Source organism: Dermacentor variabilis, chromosome 7 (assembly GCF_050947875.1).
Source record: "Dermacentor variabilis isolate Ectoservices chromosome 7, ASM5094787v1, whole genome shotgun sequence".
NCBI lineage: Eukaryota > Metazoa > Arthropoda > Arachnida > Ixodida > Ixodidae > Dermacentor > Dermacentor variabilis.
In genome coordinates this window covers 120,318,269-120,332,284 of record NC_134574.1, presented here as the reverse complement: position 1 = coordinate 120,332,284, position 14,016 = coordinate 120,318,269, and the positions used below count along the sequence as shown (strand labels likewise).

Sequence of the window (14,016 nt, the reverse complement as noted above, 5' to 3'; positions counted from 1 at the left end):
TAAGATTAATTTTGTCAGCATTGTATATTATTTAGCCAAATTTGAGCAAGGTCATCCTTTATATGTAAAGTGTACCTACACGTTTATTTGCTTTCCTTTGGTACGCACTTCGCAGATAAACTACAATTAATTGAAAGGGTTATTTTAGGCCATGTTTAGTGAATGGCTGTTTAGAGAGATTTAGAGACAATACATTGGACGCTGAGTGTGGTGACTTTAAATAAAGCGTTTATAGCACATTGCAACATATATATTTAATAAAGGATAGAGACAAGTAACGTATACTTACTGTATTCTTGTGTTTTACGAAACTTTTCTAGAGAAAGAAAAACAATATTTGTTTGTTATGCTTTCCAAGAAGTTCCCAAGAGAAATGCATACGTCATAATTTGCAAAAGACAATGCACTTGAGTGTGGAAAAATGCCCAAGTTTTGGAAAGATTCATAAAACTGGAAGTACTTATAAGGCGAAGAGCTTTATTATGCCTCGAATTTCTGTCGATATAAGAGCTGGTGTGTGGAATAGATACATACACGTATATATATATATATATATATATATATATATATATATATATATATATATATATATATATATATGTATATTTATTTATTTATTTATTTATTGACTTGTCTACTTGGTCTTCCTTGATCATTTATGATTGGCTCACAACTGTTGCAATATTAATCCCCAGCACAATGCGCACTTCCATGCATTGAAACTTTCCCTAATACTGTCGCTTATATTAGAGCAAAAAAAAAAACTTGCATTAAGATAGCATGGACTACGTGAAGTGTCATATATCCTAGAACGCATGCGAGCACCAACAATTATCCTGGAGTGTATGATACCTTATTTGTTCATAGCCAACGCGCTTGATCCGGATATTGAGATTACGCGTGATACTAAGTAATTAATGAGTCGCTAATTAGCAAGGAAATTGCGTTTTAGACTTTGATATTTCAGCTGGATGAAATTGTGGGCAAAAAAAAAAATACGACCGTTTTGTATGCTCAGGAGACTCCTAGCATTGCATAAGAAAAGGTAACAAGCTATCGATAACATAGCTAGGCACATAAAAATCAAGATATTCAGTATGAGTAAAAGGAACACCAAATTAGCATGCCGAAACCGATTACCGCTCAGTTCTAATACATATACCAAGGCCTGCAACACGTTTCTTTTTTTTTTTTTTTGTCAATAGAATTTCCGTTAATACAATCAAGTTTTGTTTTTTTCCTCTGAAACTAATGAACTAGTAACGTTATGTTGAACTGAATATCAAAGAGGTTCCCAGTTTAATAGTGGACCTATGGTTTGAGATGTTATTTATTTATTGCATAAAAAATTTGGTTTTCAGCTTTTGTCTCCAAAATACGGAAGACTGCTCTAACTTTACGGCAGCTAGGTTATTGCAATGCCAAACTGCGCGGCAGACGAAAGGCTTATGCATCGCGGTACTCGTTCACCATTCCGCCCATTACCATCGCCGACAGTTAAAGATTAGGCACTATTCGGTGGGATCAGTTCCCTTTCAAAAATTCTGAAATATGCAAGCATACAATGGGTTCGAGCAACATTCGCTCTCCCACGCCCTTCCTCCTTCATCCAACGTCCATGCAAAAGCGTGCAAGTGGTCATGACATTTTGCACACTAGTTGCAAACCCAAAGCTAGCCTTGTGACGACTGCTTGAAACTAAAGAAGAAAGAAAGAAAAGAAGGAGAACAAGAAGTTGAATGTGCACAGTACACGGACTGTATTTTTAAGCGCAGCACAACGTAAAACAACTAGAGCATTAGGGTTGTTGACCAAAAAAAAAAAAAAAACGTCGCGGCCTCGTATTTGCGCGTCCTAGAAGCTATCCGGCGAAAGATTGAAAAAAAAAAACTTGAAGACTGAGGGTGACAGAGTGCCGCCGCTGGTGGGCGCTTTCACCGTGGCAGCGGCGGCGTGCGTCTGTACGCGTGACGAAAGCGCATGCGCACCTCGTAGCGGCGCCGCTACGCGGCTCGCGTAGTGCAATATAAGCAAAAAATAATAACCAATTTTATTTGGCCGCGACAGCTGTGTCAGCGAGGCGGTGGTGCTGCGTAACTAGAAGCATGGCCGACCTAACACGAAACTCTCAATTAAGGTTCTCTTCGCGGCCGTAAGCAATCCCCACCTAGGGAATAAGCAGGCAAGTGTCATTGTTAGGGATTTTTTTGCTATTCAGTGTGGCACAGCTGCCTCGACGCATATTCAAGTCGCCGCCTCCCCGTTTCCTTTCTTTTTTCTTGCTGTCTTGCTTACATTGCGCGCCGCTTGGATGTGCTTCATGGGGTTTGGATTTGGACTGTTATAAGAGCTCTGTACACACACACATGGCGAATTTGTCTCACAGTTGGCGTGAGACAGAACGCTGGCTGGTACTAGTACTCTAGTACTGCGTTATAGATTAGCAAGTGACAAGTCCACGCTTCGTGCTGTGGCTACGGCTTCACGCCATGCGCTGTCTGGCGTATTGCTTGTAGTTGTTGCAGTGGCTGGGAAAACTAAAGAAACACTGGCGCGTACTAAGTAGGTCTTAGAGAAAGGTGGCATTTTCTAGGTTCGACAGCATCTATGATTAAACTTTACGTTCCCGTGTGCGGCACCTGTACACATATGGAACGTACTCGTGTCATATGCATAGTAGCTGCACGCCGATCGCGTTTGTTCCTCGCGTGCTTTCCGTTGTGCAACATTGACCCATGTAGCCGTTAGCTCGCGTTCTTGGTTGTGCTGCTTTCTTTTGCGCGTAGCGTCTTATGCGGGTGGCCTGTCACGTGCTTCACGGACGACCTCGCGCATTTTACGTACAGGAAAAGCATCCGTGATGTTTGTGCATTTCAGTGGAACGCGTGCGTTGGCTATGCACGTCGTTTCGGCGACACACAGGGATGTTGCACAAGGATTCCTTGCATCCATGTTTCTGACTCACGCGATTTTTTTCGCGTACGCTTGTTTGTGGTGCCATTTGCTTTGGAAGTACCAAAGGGACGCACAGGCATGGAGGCTTAGGCCAGGACAGCTGAGTGAATTCTCGTTTACTTGCCATGTGCAAAGTTGTTTGCTTGCTTTTCGAAATATGTTGTTGTAGCATTTTAATGGACATCTGATCTCTGGAGTGCATATTCAGGGCTCTATTTGAGATTGCAACGATTCAGTAAGGTTGAAGTGTTCGTTCCAGGGTCATTATTTGAGTAAACATAGCCTCAGAGCGAAAACTACTCAGCCGAACCCATTCAGGATGTTGGCGAGGCACGTCAACTGTCTTTTGCTCCTGCGCCTCAAGGTGAATGCGGCAGCCACTTAGCTCCAGTTGATGATAGTTTTGTGAATCCATAACTGGCCTGCAGGTCCTGTTATGGATTCAGCACATCAAGAATTGAAAGAATCCACCGAACGTGCCCTTGGCCTGTTTTATCTCAAACTTGAGTCTAGATTTATGGTCCCAGCAAGCACTGTGCAGAATGTAGCTACGGCCATGCAGCACGTGTACAAGAAAAGCAGCACATTTATGAGTTCTAGCCTGCAGGAAGCACTCGAGTGCAAACTGGACAGAACGGAGGAACTGGAAGTAGCTGCTAATTTGAAGGCGATGATGCAGTCAGCTCATTAAATTCTGGACTCTTTAGCAGTGATTGCAAACGCAAAGCTTATTTCAGGTTAACTTTGCTTATATTTCACCCCAAAAAGTAAGCCTTGGTCGTGACTGCTCCTAGATAGAAAGGAACTTTCAGTATGTGCCCATTTTCAAGATACTAAAGACACTTTTGTACATTGCAAAAGCTGCAGAGTGCTGGCATAACATGCGACACCCGTTCGCTAAGAGTCAATTCGCAGATCTAATAGATGGGCTGATCTTTAAGAACACTTACTGCAGACAAGCTGCATGCCCAGCTTTAGCTGTACCGAAGTGCTTTTGATGTTAATTCTTTGAGCTCTGCTAAAAAGAAGTACGAAATTGCAGGTGCCTACTACAAGCTTGCTCACCTCAAAAAACAGGTCCAGTGCTTATTAAGCCTGCACTATGACATGAAATACTTTGGTCAGAATAGGTATTTTAGCCATTGATTATTGACATATTACTGCTTTCCTTCCCTGGAGGCCAGCTTAAGGGCACAGTTTTCGCAGTACTTGGCGACAATCTTTTATAGGGTTCACTGAAAGCTTGAATGCTGTGCTTCAAGCACAGGAAAGCAGAATGCCAAAGAGGCGCGGAACGTTTAATAGCATTTCCAATTAGCTCATATATTTTCACATTTTTAACTCGACTTCCACCATGCATAGCGCGTGGCGTTTTACAAGGTGTAATATCGTATGACGTGGTCTTTTTCCTAAATTATTTCACAGAGTAGAATCACTCATCCACCACTGAGTAAATAAACAACAGCATTAACAACTATGGTTACTAAGCATTGGGCACACGAATGAATGTCTGTAAGTTAAATGTCACTGACACTAAGCTAGTTGCGAAACAGTAAAGACTTCAGTACTGTTTCATCTTCTGCCGCTGTTGATCGGTCACAAGGCCGAAGCTTGTAATCCAGCCGGAGGCTGTACTTGACCTTAAGAAAGACAGCAGACAGCCTGTTGGCACCAGTTGTCATAGAAAGGGATGTAACGTACATGACAGCGTGGAATCAGGGGTACTTGGCAGCGTGAAATGAGCTTTTTCTTTCAGATATTTTGAAGCGAAATCACCACTACATGGTTCATTAAACAAGTATGCTGCTCAATTTGGCATTAGTGAATGTGAAGACAGTGGTTTTATAGTAAAGACTTATATTTTAAGAAATGCATACGATCAGCCAAAAACAAAAGCCGCCGTCTAGAAACTAGTTGAAAAGCCCCAGCTGCTGCAAGCAGTTATGCGCTCTGAAGAATATTTTTGTCCAGATGTTTTTGTCAGCGCTTGTATTCCATTTTGTGCTGCCGAATACAGTGCATGGGTGTATACATGCTTTGCCCTTCTGTATTGGTTTCCAACAAATTCGCTTGTAATCCAGGCAGTTTTGCAAAAAGACACAGCGTATACTGTCTAAGATATGATGCTATATCTCTCAGATGGACAGCTTTGTTTCGGTGAAATCAATGCCAAATTGTGAATAGAATGATCTTCTTTGTTATAGGACAATTTCATGCCGTTTTTTTTTTGCAACCTGCCCTGCTAAAGTTTACGTGAGGCAAATAAGGAAAGTGTATGAGGTGTCGATCATCTTCTTGACTATTATCCCCTGCCTCTTCATGAAGCCCCCACCAAAAAAGTCGTCGTGCTCAAGCACAAAGTGCCTTCCCGGGTGGTGAGCAGAAAGTGATTGAGGTCTCGCCTAACATAGACGCTGAGACGGTGCGAAAAGTAATGGCCATACATGTGGACCTTGGTGTCAGGGGCTGCAGCAACCTCAGTTTTCTGATAGAACAGGAAGTCTAAGATGGCGTCAGACCAATAGAAGCCCCGTAGTTGATCTCACACTTCAAGAAAAAAAAGCGAGCCATTTGTCTCTTGCACGGTCACGAATAATACATTTTTAGAGCCTGTTGATGTGCATCAAACTGTTTGATCATGTCGATGCCATACACTGGCATTGATAACAAAACTAGCTACAACCAGAATGAGAAAAAGCCAAAGCATACTATAATTACAAGCATGGAGTTCAAGGAATGTGATGCCTGACAAAAGAAATATTAGAGTTGCGCGTGTTTAAGAAGCAGCATTGCCTTAATTGCTGGACTATTGCCCTCCCACTATTTTCTTATTCATTGCAAATAGCAAGAATGCTGTGTGTTTTATTTGAAAATCTACAACTGCATTCAGTTCAATTCGTGTGTTTGTTAGCATCATGATACCTACGTAATAGCATTTGTGATAATACACTTTATTGTAGGTTGGGCAACTCAGTTTTAGGACATCTTCAAAAAAACCTGTTCGTTTTCTGGTGTTTCTTGTATGAGGAGAAAATGACATCTTGTATATATTTACGTACAGCTTTTTCTACGTGTTGTGTTCAGAGAAAATCAGAATATTCCATTTACACAAAAATGCTTATTTACGTGTACTCATTGAATAATTGCATGACAAATGTATAATTGTTTTCAGCTCAGGCCTGTCTGCACCAGCTTCAGCAATATACGACCTGAAGCCCAGGATCTCTCACGGACCTCAAGACTCAAATCGTGATCAGCAGGCAGCGGATACAGGTCCCATATTAGGCCCTAACTGGGCAGACACATTTGCAGTACACTGGGAAGAGATGCCGAGAACACTGGGCACATCACATTAACCACGACTTCCCAACAATGAAAAGACTGCTATTGTGCACCTCTTTGAAAAACAACGGTCCAAGAACAAAAAGAACTTGACTGCATGGAATTCACTTGTACCCGCACCGAGGCAATCAACTTGGAATGTTGCCCCTCATCAACGCCTCATTTAGGGAAAAGCAGGAAGGGCTGCAGCTGAGGAGAGATGTTCACCTGTTTGAACAATCCCAATTCTTTCATTGCTGACGGGCACTAATTTGTATCCAAACAAATATAGTCCACGATAATACCACGTGCATTCTTTATATAGGAGAGCATCACTTTGCTGCTGCCTCTCTTTTCACACCTTAAAATGCTGTTGTTGGGAATTTATATGTGCTTTCACGTGTACGTGTCCCCTACTAAATTGAAAAGGAACAAGATGCACATTTGTTTCCACGCATAACTTCATCAGGTATGCTTATCAACGTGTATGCAACTAAGATGAACTTTGAATTTTTAAATGAGAATCTACAAATAAACAGTAAAAATTATCGCGCGGAGAGAAGGTACCTTTTGGCATGGTGCAGATAGAAAGGCCGAATTTTGGGGCCGCCTATTTTACAATGTGGAGCAAAGGAGCACCAGCAAAACGCTGTTCAATAATGGTGATCTTGCTATTAACAAACTTCTTCTAACAATTTAGGTTCCGTAACTGCTTTATGGAGGCTCTAAAGATATATATAAAAAGTGGGATTTAAAACAGTGAAACGAAAAGTGCTTAATAGGGAGTCATCTTGCATAACCCAGAACTCGTCTTTTCGTGAACTATTAACATAATCTGAACAAAGCTATATTATTGGCTTCAGCACTCGATCGAATGTTTCAGAGTTGAAGCACAAGCTCAGTAATATCTGCTGCGCTACTTAATTTCTCCTTTTTTTCCATAAAAAGTGGGGAAACAGGCATGACCATCTGTTTCATATGTTTTACGTTATAAGCACATAAAGCTTCTAGGTGCTCTGAGAAGTCCCTTAGTGTAGACGTTTGCTACACTTACAACCACTACACCGTGGCACCTAGGAGCTGTGTCGGGCCTGTGCTTAGTTACACACTCTAAACAACGATTGCCAAATGGATATCCTACAATACAGAGCATGCTAAACTTTGATGATTTCTATGTGTTTATAAACAGACTAATTGCTAGGCATGTGCCTTGGCTTGGAGACCTGCAACAGGAAATACATTTGTCGGAACATGGAACCACGCAATTCACAGTACTTGTAGCATAGGTAATGTAGTTTCAAAGTGCGAAGAAAAAAACAAGCACTCCTTGTTTTGTTGATTTTTTTCCCACGTCATTGCGCTATTAAAACATTTTACCGTGGTAAACCAACATGCCCAAAGTCATGCAGTTGTGAACTTCATTTCTCCTGCAACGGGCGCCCTCAACTGTATCAGTTTATTAATCTGACTTCCGTTGTTTTTTATTCCCATGTGCTTGCACTATTAAAAATATTTAACCTTGGTGTAACAGCAAGACCAAATTGCTGCGGTAGTGAATTTCTTTTCTCTTACAACGGGCGCCCTTAACTGTATAAGTTTAGCACTTTGTATTTCGTTTTTTCTTCCTACGTGCTTACGCTATTAAATATATTTTGCCTTAACATACAAGGTTTCATACTGAATAGGCGCTGAGGCTCGCTGAAACGCTTATTGTATACAATTGGTCAGGTGACTTCCACTCCTGTTGCTGCATTAAGTGCTTCTAGCTGACTTCTCACAGGTTGTCATACCTCCAACGAAGTGAACTGCTTTGAAGGCAACTTCTCTATTCGTCCGTGTAGTCACTCCGGACCATGCCACCATTTCGAGCAGGAAGTCATTTTATCATGTGCTACATCATGTGTCAGTTCATCAGATGGATTCTTCAATCCGGGGAAATATCTCCACTGCGATGGTTCTGCTCTGCCCATATTCTGTGTTATCCGATTTGCCACGAAGTGCTTCCATTTTGCGCAGTCTCCTTGAGTCCACGGCACTACAACCATAGAGACGGTGCACACTGTGTACTCAAGAAGAATGCTAGTAAGTACACAGTTCACGTGGGTCAGGCGACTTCCACCAAGAAATGCACCCGAAAGTTACAAACGTGGTAGCGTAGTTCTCTTAAGTGGAGCTACTCGTGACTTGGCGATCAGCACGTGGGTCATTTAGCCACGTTCGTCACGGCTTGGCTGAACTCTGGGCTGGCGTCGCTGAAAACGCCCAAGTGCAACTCGCTGGGTAAATTCTTTTGTCCGCCAAGATAGCAACGAACGGCTATTTCCAGAAGTTGCGGGAGCTGCCGGACTCAGCCTTGCCTTTATGTAGTAAGGCCGTCGGACAGCGTCTCATCGCAGCTTGTTCCTCATGTCCGCAGTTTTACAACGAAGGTGTAGACGGCTAAGGTTCCATGTATTTTTATGTCCCTGCGTCGACAATCATAAACGTAAACGTGGGCCAATCCCGAAGATAGTGCAATACGGTGCAGGTGACGCAGAATTCAAGCAGTGCGCGCGCAGTATTACAAACAAAACATAATAATATAAATGAACTAAATGAATCAAGATTCATTGTTATAAGTCGATGGGTATACGGCAATCGTATGTGAACTGAACATGGACTAACAAGCAGGAGGCGTTGCCAAATGCGCACAGGACACAATGAATGTATGACTTGCAGATGACAATGCCACTGACTGTGGGGATGTCTGTGCCATACAAAGGAAAGAACCGAATTGTGATATACATTGGTTATATATCTTCAGACACAGCCAAGAGGGAGATCCACAAATTCATGACCAAATACTTTGCTTGGGTTAGCTGTGATGACACTACCCCTGTGAGCACATTGGAAACTTCAATGTGGACAATTCAAATGAGATACACCACCAATCCATGTCACTCAACACGGTTGTGCATGGATTTGACTTTACCAAGATTCTGTCTAAGGTTGCAACCAAACCAATCAGTGTAATCACAATATTGACAAAGCTATCGTTACTGCCATTATCAAATGATGAAAATAAATACATGCACCATTGTCTAACCATTTTGAAGCGTTACAGCTATGCTGGTCATCCGCCTTGACAGAGTGGAATGGTTCCACATAAAAAAAAACAATATACGTATGGTGATTGTGTACGATGCAACGAGTTCCTTTGGACTGAATTTTCTGGTTTCCACCTGCAATATAAACCATTCAGCGTTTAGCTTGGCCTTTATGAAGTCAAGTAGACTGTCCACAGAAAAACTGAATTTATCCGTGGCCGCATTCGAACCAACGCCGAGCACTTTGTCAGATTGCACATGTAGTACTATCATTTTCTAATTTGCAGATGGTTTCTAGAATTGCAAAGCAAATCTCACATTACTGGAATTCGTGGTCCATTTTCGCAACATAATTGCCGCCACCTTCAAAATTTCTTGCGCATCTTAAATAATTTTTTCAGCGCTTTTTCCGTGTTTATACCTGTAACTACGTTATCTACGTAATCACTGGGCCTGTGGGCTCGTGGTTTGTGGTAAGGCACTAGGTGCTCGCTTCACATAGCAAAGGTGGTCGCTTTTAGCAGGATTGGGTAGCAGGAAGCTTCAAAAGAGACACGAGTCGTCACCCATTCTTGAAACTGATTGTCCCTTAGGTTGCCTTCGCCAAACTACAAGAAGCCAAAGGCGTCTTTGTCTTGTTCCCGTATATATACATGGAAGAAAGCGTTTTTTATATCAGCAATTGCCACAATGCCGGGCGTTCAGAAGCGCCGGAGTACTTTTCCCTGTTCTCGACATAAGCCATCTCCCTCTTCGAGGCACTCACCAGAGACCTGCTTTCTTTGGAATGCGAGAAGGCATCGAAAACGACGCGTACTTTCGTGTCCAATGCTTGTTCTCGGACGACTTCTTCATTCGACAGGTAAAAAAGCTGGCTTTCACCAGGAAGAACTTTAAATTTAGGCATCTGCAGCTCGCACGCACGTTGTCGTTGTGTGTGGGCAATGATTCTTTTAGTCTCGAGAGGTGATTAAATAGTTTTTGAACCCGTCTGACAGCGACTTCTCTGTTGCCGCAAAGCTCAAAACCATCCATCCAAGGCAACGCCAATTCATATGTTCCGTGGCGCTGAGCCATCTTGCTCTCAAAATGCTTCATGCCATATTTGATATTCGAAGATGCTGAACTTCCTACAATGACCGTACGAAGTCGTCTGATTCGAGTGTCTGGATTTTCATGATGAAAACCATCATTGGAGTTGTTAATTCTTTTATGGGCTTTTACGTGCCAAAAACACTTTCTGATTATGAGGCACGCCGTAGTGGAGGACTCCGGAAATTTCGATCACCTGGGGTTCTTTAACGTGCACCTAAATTTAATTACACGGGTGTCTTCGCATTTCGCCCCCATCGAAATGCGGCCGCCGTGGCCGGGGATTTGATCCCGCGGCCTCGTGCTCAGCAGCCCAACATCATAGCCACTGAGCAACCACGGCGTTTTGTTGAAGGATGCGATGTCAAGCAGATAGTTCGTCCTTGAAAGGACCAAGTCATCTTAGAATTCAACGCACTCGACGATTCGTTGTCCTCACACTGTCACACCTCGCCTGCAAATAATCTACAAATTTGGTCAGAGCGACTGAACACGCTGATACCAATTTGCGTGATGACAGATGCGTGGATCAGTTCATCCGCTTCATCTCTTCACAATTTCTTGAATGAGGCAACGAAAGATATTTCAATTTCAGTTTCCTCAATGTCCTGGCAGATGTGCGAAATCTCGATCGCGCTCACCACAACCTCCAAGTCAGGAAATTAACTACGTAAGCACAGCTCCACTATTCGTCGTCTTTCGGCCACCTTATCTGAAGGTATGTCGAACGTGTGGAGGGTATTCTGCGTAGATCCAACGCATATTACGCCTTGGTGTCTTCACAGACCGTCGATAATAAGAATATCCTGGTTGCCACTGGGAACACGCCTCGTACGTAGGGAAAGGTGTTGCCAGTGACCGCCCAAGCGGGAACTGCTTGGAAGAAGACGCAATCGCTGGATTCATCATTACTACGTCACGGTCCTCTTACAGAAGTGCAAACGGTCGTATTTGCACTGTCGTTTTTGACGCCTTAGAGCGATTTGTGAGCGATCCTCAGCAGGTCACACATACCTGACGCATGAATACCTTAGCATGTGGTGGAAAAAAACCTTCATATGCCGTCACGTGCGTGGTGACCTTTGATTGTGCATTGTTAGCATAACATCAGCGACATATTAGTAGCGCACACTTATGTCATCAGCTGGCCTGACGTGCAGAACACACACACATCTCCTTGAAGGTTTGAGAATCCTGAGCCGAGTTCTTGTGGAGAACAAATAAAGTAGGCTTGAAATTGCGTCCGCAAAATGGCTGGATGGATGCAAGCTCACCTCTGTGTCTCGTGCACTGCTATCCCTGCAATCACTTTTCTCTGATCTCTCTAGTTCGACAGAAAGGACCTTGACCTGTCTAATCTACAGCAGCCAGCGTTGCCTGCTATGTCACTCTCAGCTCGCGTGGCACGGGTACGATGACAATGAACTGCGACTCATAGTGGTTATTTCCGCAGAAGAATGTCGCAGAGTATCGATGAAAATGAATTCTTTTTCACCCCCAAGTGCGTCAGGCCTCAGATGTTGAGGATTACATGGTCATATAATGCCTTGAAAATTTTTTTTGTCACCAGGTGGTCGAACTTGGCCGAATGGTTAGCGCATCGCGCTGTTATGGTGAGGGAAAAGATCAAATCCAGCCATCGCACCAACTTGATCACTAAGTATGTGTCAACGTGTACAACGTGCTGCTCTTCAATGAACCTCTTTCAGACCGCCATAGGTTACTGTAAATGCTGGGCTGCGTAGGCACTACATTTTACAGAAACTCTATGACGCCGATGTGGAGTATTTGGTATGCGCCACTAGGTCTGCGCTTATCTCCAGTGTATCTCCTTTATGCCAGTTTAGGTCATTAGCTTTGTGCCAGTAGGAGTGTGCCGTTCTTAATTAAAATTATTTTGCAACCCTCGCCTAAATACTATTGTGACAATGTCACTCTTGCCATTCAAAGAGCAAGCAAGGCTTCAGAGCTCTGGATCTGCTGGCTTCTATTCGGCGAAGTCGCAAGTGCTTATTGTTCCCAGGAAGTGTCCGCGTCTTGATTGTCTGGCGGCTACAGATTAATCGCGGTGAGAGTTGGACAGTCGGTATCAGAGAAATTCGGTCTAGACTTGGAAATCGCGGCGATGAAAAATTCTTGCAACCTAAAGCTCTATCGTCCAAGGCGGCCGGAAGGGTCTGTTAATTTCGTCAGCCAACGCAAGGCGTGGTGGTCGCTTACGCTTACGACTTTGAAGGGCATAATGGTGGCAAGGCATCCTTTTTCCATCGCAAAATAAGTAGGTGCGTTTTTCTACAGCGAGCGGCTAGCGTAAACTATGACTGTTTTAAAATACCTATTTCCTTTGGAGTCAATGGAGTCGATGCCTACGGTACTTGAGTGAGTGAAATTTTGATATCCGGCGTCTTCCTAAAAGTATGCAAATAGTGACGGTGACTGCAGTGGCTCCTTGAGTTTCTGAAATGCGAATTACGTTATTTGCCACTTCAACTTGAAGTCAGGCTTTGAGAGATAATTAAATGGCTTGACCATGCGTGAAAAGTTAACGATCAAGCGCCTATATAATAGGCCCACAGGCCAAGCAATCTGCGCTGTTCTTTCTTATCGAATGACTGCTGGAACCTTGAAATGGAAGCCCGGCATCCGCGTCTTTCCTATGGCAGTTGCCTCGTTTTATTATTTTGTATCTACACCCAAACTAGTTAGACTCACATAATTTTGACGCCCCGGCGAACACAAACATTTCATACGTGCGTGTCTTAGTAACTATATTTTGAAGCGAGGGGACGCTGACAGCATCGTTTATCAATTATAACGGCACTTTCTGAGTGGAGCGCATTTGTAATTCATAAATGATCGCCAAACTTATTCAACACTTTTTGTGGTACACCACAGAAATGACAATGTCCTCACCATAGGAAAGAAAGTACGTGTCCTTAACCACAGCACAAGTGAATCCTTCATTGTGGTACAGCAGCGTCTGGGTAAATGTAGCTGTAGATCCTTTGTCTGAAAGGCAAAGGTGAATAAATGTACTTATTTGAGCCACAGTTCACACCTGTAAGAACCGATTTATTATTATGTGTTTATATGCGCTTACATATCTCATGTAAAACAAGCAAAAGTAAAATACGCAAGAAAAAGGGTGTTTTGTGTCCAAAGGTAGTTTGAACTTGTCCCTCAAACTTCATGTACAAGCAAGTTAGTTCGCTCAAGCACTTTTTTCGTGTCAAACTCTGTGCAATGAATCTCGCTGTTTTTTTTGGCTTCTTTCACGTTAAGAACATCATCATGATCATCCGCATCATCAGCCTGGTTACGCCCACTGCACGGCAAAGGCCTCTCCCATACTTCTCCTACTACCCCAGTCATGTACTAATTGTGGCCATGTTGTCCCTGCAAACGTCTTAATCTCATCGGCCCACCTAACTTTCTGCCGCCCCCTGCTACGCTTCCCTACCCTTGGAATCCATTCCGTAACCCTTAATGACCATCGGTTATCTTCTCTCCTTACTACATGTCCTGCCCATGCCCCCCCCCATTTCCTTTTCTTGATTTCAAC

At 43.2% G+C, this 14,016-nt stretch overlaps 1 long non-coding RNA gene across 1 annotated transcript in view; it reads right to left on the bottom strand.

Moving 5' to 3' along the window:
* Positions 1 to 289: 289 nt before the first annotated feature.
* The window catches only part of LOC142587077 (uncharacterized), a 37,821-nt gene continuing 24,094 nt past the window's right edge, over positions 290 to 14,016 (bottom strand). Inside the window, exons 4-5 of the long non-coding RNA XR_012829347.1 lie at positions 13,368 to 13,463; positions 290 to 316 (exon numbers count right to left, since the gene is read on the bottom strand). This is a non-coding gene — a long non-coding RNA (uncharacterized LOC142587077). The remainder of the gene's footprint in view (positions 317 to 13,367; positions 13,464 to 14,016) is intronic.